Genomic DNA, 12372 nt, shown 5'->3' on the forward strand with positions numbered 1-12372 from the left:
AGGGGCATTTAATTATAGGTGGTGTTTTAGTTTTAAAATTGAATGGAGGTGACTCAAGTTTTAATTATTGAGTAGAGATGATAAAATTTGATTAGTGATTAAGGGGTTTTGAGCTTGCCAAATAGTTTCATTTTTGACACTTTGACCCTCAGCTTTATTTTTCACATTTTGCCCTCAAGTTTTATTTTTAATACTTCGACCCTAAACTTCACTTTTAACACTTTGCCCCAAAGTTTTATTTTTAACACTTTGACCCAACCACTACAAACCCTAAAATACCAAAATGGGTAAAAAAAAAAACTCCTCTTCAGCGCCATTTTCTCCATTTTTGTTCTTCCCTTCTTTTCGTCTTCTCTTCTTCGTGCTGCTCTCTTCGTCTTCTCCTCCTCCTCCTCTTCTTCTTCTTCTTCTTCTTCTTCTTCTTCTTCTTCTTCTTCTTCTTCTTCTTCTTCTTCTTCTTCTTCTTCTTCCGCCATTGCTCAAGAAAAAAATCATCTGAATTTGCAATTTTTCTTCTTCTTCTTCTTCTTCCGCCATTGCTCAAGAAAAAAATCATCTGAATTTGCAATTTTTTGACTGAATGTCATTGGTGTAGCACTGGGCATTACTTCGTAAGTGTTTTCCGGTCCATTGGTAAGTAAAATAATACTGTTTTGTTTCAATTGTTCATCTGGGTATAGTTGCCCTAGTTGCTGATTTTCCCAGATTAGTTACAGTGGCAGTTGTAGTTGTTGCAACAAGTTCTGAAGCTGCTGTATAAGAGCTTCTGAACTTTTTGCATCAACTGTTGTAGTTTCTGCAACAGTTGTTGATAAATTATGAAGTTGTTGCAACAGATTAGTAAATCTGTTGCAACAATTACTAAAAATGTGAATAAATAATTTACAACAGTTGTTGTACTTTATGCAACAACTGTGAAATCTGTTGGAGAGCTCCTACTCTTCCCAACAACTGAGTTACTTGTTGCAACAAGTATGATACTTGCTGCAACAAGTACAACAGCTGTTGGACATATTTTACAGTTGTTGGATGAAACAGAGATTGAAGCCGTTTCCAACAAATAAGTGAGCTGCTGCAACTAGTAACTTACTTGTTGCAACAAGTTAGTTATTTGTTTCAACAAGTCACTTAGTTGTTGCATGTTGTTATGAAATAGACAAAAACTGAAGTTGTCTCCAATAAGTAATCAAGAAGTTAGAACAAGTTACATACTTGTTGCAACAAGTACGTTAACTGTTCCAACAATTCATATAGTTGTTCCATTTTGTTATGAAATAAAGACAAAAACTGAAGCTGTCTCAAACAAATAAGTGAGTTGTTGCAACTAGTAACCTACTTGTTGCAACAAGTCAGTTATTTGTTCCAACAAGTCACTTAGTTGTTGCATTTTGTTATGAAACAGACAAACTAAAGCTGTCACCAACTAGTTACCAAGTAGTTGGAACAAGTTACATACTTGTTGTACGTTAGTTGTTCCAACAAGTCTAATAGTTGTTCCATTTTGCTATGAGACAGAGATAAAAACTGAAGATGTCTCCAACAAATAAGCGAGCTGTTGCAAATAGTAACCTACTTGTTGCAACAAGTCAGTTATTTGTTCCAACAAGTCACTTAGTTGTTGCATTTTTTTATGAAACAGACAAACTGAAGTTGTCTCCAACAAGTTACCAAGTAGTTGGAACAAGTTACATACTTGTTGCAACAAGTACGTTAGTTGTTCCAACAAGTCAGATAGTTGTTCCATTTTAATATGAGACAGAGACAAAAACTGAAGCTGTCTCCAACAAATAAGTGAGCTGTTGCAACTAGTAACCTATTTGTTACAACAAGTCAGTTATTTGTTCCAACAAGTCATTTAAAATTGTGATTAAGTTAACTAATTTGGGTACACAATTACAGAAAAAAACCACTCAATAATTAACTTAATCATAAATTTAAGCGGGCTTTGGTGTTGGGATGGTCAAAGTTGTCACCTTTAGTAATTTCAACACTTGACATTCAAGTGTTGTAATTACAGATGTGACAACTTTGAACATCCAAGCTCAAAGGCCGCCCAAAATTGTGATTAATTTAACTAATTTGGGTCCAAAATTACAGAAAAAAACCACTCAGTAATTAACTTAATCATAAATTTAAGTGGGCTTTGGGGTTGGGGTGGTCAAAGTTGTCACCTTTAGTAATTTCAACACTTTACATTCAAGAAATTACTAGATGTGACAACTTTGAACATCCAAGCTCAAAAGCCGCTCAAAATTGTGATTAAGTTAACTAATTTGGGTCAAAAATTACAGAAAAAAACCACTCAATAATTAACTTAATCATAAAATTAAGTGGGCTTTGGGCTTGGGGTGGTCAAAGTTGTCACATTTAGTAATTTCAACACTTGACATTCAAGTGTTGTAATTACTATAGGTGACAAATTTGACCATCCAAGCGCAAAGGCCACTTAAATTTATGATTCAGTTAATTATTAAGTGGGTCCAAAATTACAAAAAAAAAAACCAACTTTCTAATTAACTTAATCATAAATTTAAGTGGCCTTTGACTTGGGCTGGTCATGACTGATTTGCTTAAAACAAAATATATTCAGGCACCATTAATGGGGGACTCAATAATAATAGGTGTTGATTGCCACGGTGAATGGATCGAGATAAACAATCGATATATTTGGCAATGAAAGGGTAGTCACATGTTAGAGACGATAGCGATGACTGTCCAAAGAGATGTTGAGTTGGATGATTTTATGAACTTAATCATCACCTATTGTGAATTAACTTGTGAACCGAAAGACCTTGTCATCACTTACATGCATAGCTCTTTTGAAAACTAGAGGTCTTGACTTTTAAGATAACCGATTTGGGTTGTTTGCGTACTTATTTGAAAGATGTAGCTAGGCTCATTTTAAGGGTATACATGGTTGGAAGCCCGGTCGAGAACCATAATTTAGCTCAAGACCAACAAGATGTGTTAAATGATAAATTGGATGGGGTGGATATGGATATTCCAGATAATGGAAGTGCAAAGCCTTATAGAAGTGGGGCTGAGCCGATTCTTATACCCGAACTTGCGAGTAATACACCCTATGCTACACAATCGTCACAGTCCATCCATGTTCAAAATGATGAAACAGGTTTTTATAAAGGAATGTCATTCAATTCGCGAACTGTGTGTTGCTTTAGATGTGAACATCCGGAGTACAAGTGGTGGCTGAGGGATGTGAAGCTATTAAGTTCTAGCAAATTCGGAAGAAGGTGGACAAAGAGGGCTATGCAAAAAAATAAATGCTCCTTATGCAAAATAGCTGGCCACAAAAAAACAACATGTCCAAGCCAAAATGCTCCATAGTTGTAAATTGCATTGTCTTGTAATAATATTTATCTGTTGGAACTTTATGACATTTTAATGTTATTCTTTCTTAGCATGGTAATTTATGTTCTTGGTGTTTTTGAACTTGGTTTATATGAAATGTTGTTCGTGTTCAAATCACTAATGTGTGTATTCTTGTTAATAAATTATTGTACAGTTTCCAACAAGTAATGAATTTGTTGCAACAGCTCTGTAACTTGTTGGGTTTTATCCAACAAGTAACAGGACTTGTTGCAGCAACTAGTAACATGTTGCATTTTATCCAACAACTGACATGACTTGTTGCAGCAGCTAGTAAGTCGTTGAACATATTACAAAAAATTGGAGTTTTTCAGAAGTATCAAATCTGTTGCAGCAACTAAGTTACATGTTGGGGTTTTTCCAACAAGTGGAGTGACTCAAGTTTTAATTATTGAGTAGAGGGAATCAGCCATATTTAGTGATAAACAATGAAATGAACCATATATAGTGATAAACAATGGAAATTAAACAAGTGGAGTGACTTGTTACCGAAAATGGGTAACTTGTTATGTTTTTTCCAACAAGAGTAAGGACTTGTTCAACAACTTACTCAGTTTCTGCAACAGATACTACAGTTGCTGCAACAGATACTACACTTGCTGCAACAAATACTACAGTTGTTACAACAGATACTATAGTAGTTACAACAGATACTACACTTGCTGCAACAAATACTACGGTTGTTGCAACAGATACTACACTTGCTGCAACAGATACTACAACTGTTGCAATAGATACTACTTGGTTCACCCATATTTAGTGACCAATAAAGGCAATCAACCATATTTAGTGATAAACAATGGAAATCAACTATATTTAGTGATAAACAATGGAAATCAACCATATTTATTGATCAATATATATACTTGAGCAATTTTATGGTGTTTTGGTTAGGATAGATGATCAACTAAGTCCAATACGCACTAAATGGAGTGATCATTAGAGTGAATTGATGTGAACTACTTGATTCACTCATATTTAGTGATAAACAATGAAAATCAACCATATTTAGTGATCAATATATATGCTTAGTCAATTTGATGGTATTTTGATCAGGACAGATGATCAAATAAGTTCAATACGCACTAAATGGAGTGATCATTAGAGTAAATTGATGTGAACTACTTGATTCACCCATATTTAGTGATAAACAATGAAAATCAACCATATTTAGTGATCAATATATACTTAGTCAATTTGATGGTGTTTTGATCAGGATAGATGATCAACTAATCCAGTACACACTAAATAGAGTGATCATTGGAGTGAATTGATGCCAACTATTTGATCCCCCCATAAATAGTGATAAACAATGCAAATCAACCATATTTAGTGATCAATATATATACTCAGTCAATTTGATGGTGTTTTATCAGGATAGATGATCAACTAAGTCTACTACGCACTAAAGGGAGTGATCATTGGAGTGAATTGATGTGAACTACTTGATTCACCCATATTTAGTGATAAACAATGGAAATCAATCATAGTTAGTGATCAATATATATATATATATATATCTACTAATATCATTAATGGATTAGATAGTAATTTCATACAATTTCATGGATTAGATTGGCAATTGTAAGTGTATTCTTCCTAAATTGAGTGATCATTAGAGTGATTTGATGTGAAGTACTAAATTCACATCAAAATTAGTGATAAACAAAGGAATTCAATGCTATTCAGCATAAACAAAGAAGTGATCTGTTGGAACAACTCTTCAACTTGTTTAAGCAGATTAGTAACTTATTTAAATAGATTAGTAATTTGTTGCAACTTATTCAATAACTGTATGATCTGTTGCAATAATTTAGGCAACTTGTTTAAATAGATTAGTTATTTGTTGGAACGGATTAATAACTTGTTGAAACAGATTAGTAATTTTTTGCAACTTCTTCAATAACTATATGATCTGTTGTAATCATTTAGGCAACTTATTTAAACAGATTAGTAACTTGTTTAAACAAATTAGTTACTTGTTGGAACGGATTAGTAACTTGTTGAAACAGATTAGTAATTTGTTGCAACTTCTTCAACAACTGTATGATCTGTTGCAATCATTTAGGCAACTTGTTTAAACAGATTAGTAACTTGTTGGGACAAATTAGTAACTTGTTGGAACGGATTAGTAACTTGTTGAAACAGATTAGTAATTTTTTGCAACTTTTTCAACAACTGTATGATCTGTTGCAACAACATTCATAAATAATATAAAGGACAAAAAAAATTGTTTAACAGCCACCTTGGCTCCAAATACCACAACTTCAGTAATAATTTGTTAAACAACCAGCTTAGGGCTCCAAAACTTTATCTATCACACCCACTGCCCACCACCACTGCATCCTTGCCACTGAGTTGTCGCACAATAGAGTCTCGGGCTTCATCATGTTAGTGTCGATAAGAAAGTGCTCAACAAAAGCAAGTGAATACGATCTGCATGCCATTGTAGTTTCATTGCGGGGGAGATTCTCCTTCCGCATAAATTCCCAAGCTTCATTGAGCAGCTTTTCAGGCAAGTGTTCAAACATGCCACTCTGCTTCAGTAGCTTCGTCCATAATTCAATGACTGGCTGGATGTGCATGAAAAACTTATCATCTTGGATTTGTGGGAGGTTGTAGTCATAAACATTTATCACCCCCTCCTCAATTATGAATTCGAGGGTGTCAAACTGTTTGACATTTATGTTCATGATAGTAAGCACCCTTTTGGCACCAACCCACTCGCGACCACCTCTGGCTGGTATAGTACCTCTACAATAAGTGATAACATCATCATCCCATATAAAATCATCAAGCCTTTGCTTGAATGGAATAGCTTTCGGCTGTATGCTTTCATTCGACAACTCTTTGTACCGCTTGAGCATGATATTGTAGAAGTTGAGGTCCAAGAATATATCTGTGGAAGCATAGTGCTCAGTGAAAGTACTTTGCCTCACATGCATTAGGAGCATAATTTTATCTACATACTGCATTCAAAGTATAAGAAAGGCCAGTCACTTAAACAACTAAGTGTTCCACTTGTTGCAACAAGTAACCTACTTGTTGCAACAACTCACTTAGTTGTTGAAGATTGCTTCAGTTTGGCTTTGTTTTACCCAACTGTTGTAAACAATCTCCAACAACTAAGTGAGTACCTACTTGTTGCGACAAGTGTTCCACTTGTTGTAACAAATATATAATTTATTGCAACTAATACAACCAAAATAAGACTTGTTTCAACAAAAATAAGTGTTGTTTTGAAACTTACACTGTCCATCCACCAATCTTCCATGCTTGTCATTATCTTGAAGTCTTCGGCCTTAAATTCATGCATTGAATACATCGAACCCTTGCTCTTCTTGGCATTGACGAATTTTTCAAGCTTTTTCAGTTTTTGAGCATCTGCATGCTTGTACATATTTACCTTTTTAAGATCAACAACTGCCTGGTGGGGTGTAGCAGATTTCCTTGACCTAATATCAGCAAGTGCCTTGGAAATTGCTTTTTCTTTTTTGCGAATGCGAATAGGAGTATAGGGTGAGGTCAGCTTCTTGGATGGATTGACACCCCTCGTGAATAACATACTCTGTAAAGCAGAATTTGTGTCTTTTTGTGCCTGCAATAACTCCTCAACATTTTTTTATCAAATCATCCATTCGCCGCTTGCAAGAGGTGCATTGACAAGCACATTTCGATGTGCCGTGATACGTTCAAATTACACCTATTAAAGGTATAACACGGACGTTGTCAAATATAGTAACCCAACAAGGTTGGGGTCGAATACCACAGGGAATATGATGTGAAAAGGTTACTAAAGTCGTAGGATGCTTAATTTAGGTCAAATGTCTTAATCCGGTGATTTTGGTAAAAGTTGGGTTTTTATGACTAATTGCTAACTAATTGCTTTGGGTTGTAATTTATGGTAAAAGAAACCAAGGTTGTGTCCCCATTAGATAGAGTGTATGATCATGGGTATTGATCTTGATATACTTCTAATGGATCATTGTATGAATACACTTAACCTCTATATGAATCCCTACTATTTCTCAATAAATAAAGATTATCTCTTTCTATGATTTTCTTAAATATAAGAAAGTAACTATGAAGAACGATTAATTATGCCAAATAATTTCTTCTTATTCCTAGCTAAGTGAATTTATTAAACAAAGTTTAAAGCTTTGAGTCCTTTTTATTTATTCTTACCACCCCTAATTATTTTCCCAAATAAATCAAGGTTTATGACTTTAATCAATGTTTGCTACTATTAATTATGAATGAAGAATGACGAATAAATAAACCCTAATAATCCATTATGTGTATATCAATCACAAACCCAGTCACAAAACACCTATAATTGGGTTCACAACCCTAGTAAGGGAATTTAGCTACTCATGACAAAGAACAAGAAATAAGAAATTGAAGAATTCATAATTGCTTACTTTGGAAGAAAAGTGGAATTGATAATACTTGAATTGATGTTTGAATATTCAAAAACTAGAGAGTATTTGATATTCTAAGTCAAGAGACAAAAATATAATAACTGATCACAATTAATACCCTACAATGACTATTTATAGGTTCTGAAAACGTCAAAGTTACAGATTTGCACTTTGGTCCCCGTCGATATGAAATACAGTCTGTAAATTGAAAGACAGACCGTAAACCAGTTTACGACCAGGTCTTCCTTCAAGACTTGAGCAACTGCAATCTCTTGAAATACGGACCGTAAAGTGATTTACGGTCCTTCTGCATAGTCGTCTTTCAACTTCCAAAACTTCGACTTTCTGCCAGATGCTCGAATGGTTAAATACGCTCTGAAATACGGACCGTAAAGTGGAATACGGTCCGTAAAAGTTGTTCGTAAATCACCATCTCTTTAGCCTGCCTTTCTGGTTCTTCTTATCTTTAAATACGCCCATGGAATACGACCTGTATTTGAGAATACGGTCCGTAAACTGAGTTTACGATCACTTCTAGATTTTTAACATGTTTTCATTCCAAATCTGTTCAGTTACCTGGAAAACACTAAAAACACATTAAATAGACACTAACTTGCTTAAAAACAAGTAAAACTTCTCGTAAAAAGGCCCTGAATGTGCCATAAATTCTCGGCACATCAACACCCCTAACTTAAAGTCTTTGCTTGTCCTCAAGCAAGCCATACAATAGAACGACTCAATCTAACACCTAGATATCACAGAGTAATAGTGTCTACATTGGTTTTGACTCTGGACGACCGGTATGCATATTTTTCTTCCAACGAGCCCCAATTCTCTATTTAAAAGCAATATACACAACTCAAGAACGCTATGACTAACAATGAAGCTTCAATGTATGACATTACATTATCAAACATATTATGATGCATACAAACGCTACTTTAGGCGGTCACTTTATTTTGCTCAAATCTCATCCTTATGCCCTCACCTAGACTAAAGAATATCCCAATAAACATAAATACAACAAGAATGGGACGAAGATGAAAGAGATGAGAAAACACTCACACTCACAATGAAATTCATATCTACACATGCAAATACCATAGGCGTGCCCTTATTTTCTATGCTTCCATCCTAGGCTCGTTCGGTTATGATCACATTAGGACTTGTTTTGGCTTGTAATGTAGGCTTGGGGACGGGTAGGATACTTTTTGGGTATTAGTGACTCACCCTCCTTGAACGCTACAACATCTCTTCACCTTAATTCACCTTTTTTTCTTTCCAACCCCTTTATTTTCTTTCAAGCTTTCAACTTCAATGTGGTTTTATTTCTAACCAACTTATACTTCTTTTTATGTCACAATTTTCTGATAATTTTTTTTTTATATCTATGCAATTACCACATCGAATCTCCACCAGCAACTTCACCACCCCCAACTTATGTTTTTAACATCTACTCCACATTTAATTCACCCCCAACTTAAGCATTTTGCCTCCTCTATCTAGTAGCATCAAGAAGGGAATATGTACGAAGATGGATTAATTTCTCAAAGGTTGAGGTTTCATAATTGGCTAGCCAAGAAAAAGGTCAAAAGGCTCAATAAGGGAAACTAGGGATATTTACAATTAAATGGTTAGGCTTATATAGGCAAAGTGACTTTTTATTCAAAGAAAGCCTAAGATCATCTCACAACCAAACTAACTTTCGAATTTTAGACACGACCAACCGGGCAAGTTCTATATTGTACATGCATAAACAGAACCAAACTAATAACTCACACACACATTGGCATACAAACAATTTTTTTTTACACTTGTGACCTCCTAAGTAGTCATTCGTCACACCAATATCCCAATAATCATAATGTTATATAAAGAATCAATCATGTCAACCTATAACTGTTCTAAGTATGCATTTTTTTGAGGGGTCCAAAATTTCCAACAAACCATAACAACATGCCATTAGTTACAGAGCAACACCAACTAAGTCAAAACTACTCTATTCAACCTAAGCAACAACTTAAACATGTCAATTTCAAAAAAAACACAACCCCTCAGGAAAAGAACTCTGGCAAAGAAAAGTCGAGGGGGTTCCTAAACATATATTTATAATACAACAGTACCAACACTCCCACCCCAACAGAAAAGTCAAGCACTGTCCCTAGTGCACCACCACTTATAAGAACAAGGGAAAGAGCTTGTACCTTGTCTCCCTAGGCGCTGTGCGTGTCTCAAGACTGGCCTGTTGCATCAGGCGGCTGGCTAGTGGACTCTCCTGGTCGACGCTGTGGCTCGACTAAAGACTTAAGGATGGCCTACTGCATCTCCTTTTTCTCCGTCTTCTTCAATCTCTTGTCTAACTCCTCGGGGTCCTCAGATGTCTCATGAACCCCTTGCCTGTATCTCGTACACGGGGCTCGGCATCCTCTGCCTCCTCCTCAGAATCCATCAGATCCATCATCTTAAACATATTAGGAAAAGTGGCACGTGGTGTTGGAGCTGGTGCGGATACCATACCTTGCTCTTGGAGCACCTTAAGCTCCTTCTTCAGCTTATCCAACTCGCTCCTCAATGAGATAGACTCCTCACCGGGTGTGTTCTGCTCTCGAGTCACCAATTTCGACTCAAAACTATCCAGTCTAGCCTGATACAATTCGTGTTTTTTCTCAAACTCTGCATGGATCTTTGTTGAAGCCTCTGTAACTAACTGCTGCACTATTTTCACTATTTTCGACTTGAACTGTTGCAGGATTTTCCCTACCTGCCTTTCAGCCTTCACTGCCTTAAACGTAATCTGACTGTAGTTTGCATGGCTAAAATGAAGCAGCTCCAACTCTGGATCAGCAGGCTCGGCTGATGCAGCGACTGTGGTAGACCCTGAGGGAGGGCCTTGTATGGCAGGAGGTGGTGGTGGAGGTCTAGCCTCAGAAACATCTATCTTGGCTGCCGCAGTCGGTGTGTCTACAATATCTAGGACACCTGAAGTGGAGGCAACAGTCTCAGTAGTAGCAGCACCAATATCGGGATCTACTGGATCAGTCCCATAAGCATGGCTCGGACTCAACTTTAATCGAGTGTCGTCGTTATCACTGGACTGATCTGCCTCCTGGTCATCCTTGCCTGGCACCTTATTCTTCCTCCAATCTCCCACATGGGCAGTTGTGATGGTGCCGTCCATTCCGGAAGCTGAAATATCTTTGCCCGTCTACACAATTTCGTGATCAGACACGGAAATATCATGTTTTGGTTGGGCTTGTGTGCCCTCACATGCAGCTCCTCAGCAATGAGCTCTCCAATATTCATCGAGTACTTTGACATCAATGAGGCAATATTGACTACCTGACTGGTGGAGAGGGTATTATCCGCATGGGTTGGAGTGATCCTGTACCTAAGCAACATCCATCAAAACTTAGCTTCCGCAGATAAGAAACTCTTCGCAATCTTGACTTTCCCATCTTTGTCCATTTTTGTTTATTTGGCTCAGATGTGATAATAGCGGCAGTCCATTCCCTCACTGTTTTCTTGTCTTTCCTTTCCCTCCTGTCTAGGTACAGGCTCAGATCGGTAGGTGCCACAAAATCATTGCCGAATAGAACTCTATTGATGGCTTTGGAGGAAATATCGACAAGTGAGTTCCGGACTGTCACCTTCTCCAACATGGGCATTTGATGTCTATCACGACTCGGCTTCTTCATAGACATCAACACAGCCCCATATAATGCATAGAATTCCCTCACAATGTGCGGAGCATACTCTCCCAGTTTGTGAGTGAAAACATCTAGCTTGTACATCTTGACGGTCTCATCTAGCTATGGATGAGCCGAAACACCATTGAAAATCAGTCGCCACTCCTCAAATATTTTCCTCTGCGGCTGTCCCCCAGTTTCTGTCCCAGCCATCCATTGATCATACAATTCATTTGATTGAGAATCTGAGTTTTTCTTCCTTTAGTCGTTTGGTCCGGACGTCTAATTTACGACCCTCTGGCGGTGTGCCATAATCCGAAGCATTACCATCACTTGGCCCATAATCCGGAGCATTACCAGCACTTGGCCCCTCTGAGCCACTCTCCTGTTCCGTTTGGTGGGTTGCCCCTTTGTTTGATACTTCCGCGTCAGGATCCCCCTATTCAGACTGAGAGACTTCCGACGCGGACTCGGACTCGGACGGTGTTATGGTTAGCGGCGTAGATGGCCTTATCGATGTGCCTTGCGTGGGGGCCCCTATGACCTTAGGTGGCGGTATAACTTGTGCGCACTCCGATCCTAATTTTCCCCCTTCTGAATTGGAGGGTTCATCTATCAACGTAAAGTCTGAGTGTATTTTCTTTCTTGTGCCTTTGCGTTTGGCCCCCATTTTCCTTGTATTTTTTTTTTGACCCATTCCTGCAAAAGACACATCATTTTAGCTACAATGGAACAACCAATCAAAAATAAAGACAAAATAGCTATACACAAAAACTGTGTTCTATTTGTGACCGTAAACTTAAAAGACGAACCATAAACTGAAATACGGTCCGTAAAATGCGATCGTAAACTGTTTCTTTCTTGGGTATGACCTTTCT

Source organism: Lycium barbarum, chromosome 3 (assembly GCF_019175385.1).
Source record: "Lycium barbarum isolate Lr01 chromosome 3, ASM1917538v2, whole genome shotgun sequence".
NCBI classification, from domain to species: domain Eukaryota; kingdom Viridiplantae; phylum Streptophyta; class Magnoliopsida; order Solanales; family Solanaceae; genus Lycium; species Lycium barbarum.